This window comes from Etheostoma spectabile, chromosome 7 (genome assembly GCF_008692095.1).
Source record: "Etheostoma spectabile isolate EspeVRDwgs_2016 chromosome 7, UIUC_Espe_1.0, whole genome shotgun sequence".
Classification (NCBI taxonomy): Eukaryota; Metazoa; Chordata; class Actinopteri; order Perciformes; family Percidae; genus Etheostoma; species Etheostoma spectabile.
In genome coordinates this window covers 16,403,298-16,403,822 of record NC_045739.1, presented here as the reverse complement: position 1 = coordinate 16,403,822, position 525 = coordinate 16,403,298, and positions in this window count along the sequence as shown.

Genomic DNA, 525 nt, shown 5'->3' with positions numbered 1-525 from the left:
TGGCCCTTTAACCCAACACATCTACTTGACAGAAAGAAAAACTAAGTACAATAGTTCTTAAATTTACAAAATAATTTCCATATAACAAAAGACTGACAAAGTAAATGTAAAAACATAATGTGCAAAGACAAAAAAAAAACTCTGTGCAAGTTTCATATGTACAGTGGGGCTCAAAGGTTCGGGCACCCCTGGTAAGAATTTGTATAAATGTGTATAAAGAAGCCAAGAAAAGATGGAAAAATCTCCAAAAGGCATAACATGACAGATTAGACATTTGTATAACATGTCACAAAAAGTTAGATTTTATTTCCATATTACACTTTCAAAATAACAGAAAACCAAAAAATGGCGTCTGCAAAAGTTTGGGCACCCTGCAGAGTAAACACTTTTTCTGTAAGAGTCTTTCAATTCTTGTTTGAGGTATCTTCACCCATTCTTCCTTCCAAAAGTCTTCAAGTTCTTTGAGATTTCTGGAATGTCTGTCACGCACTGCTCTTTTAAGATCTATCCATAGATTTTCAATTA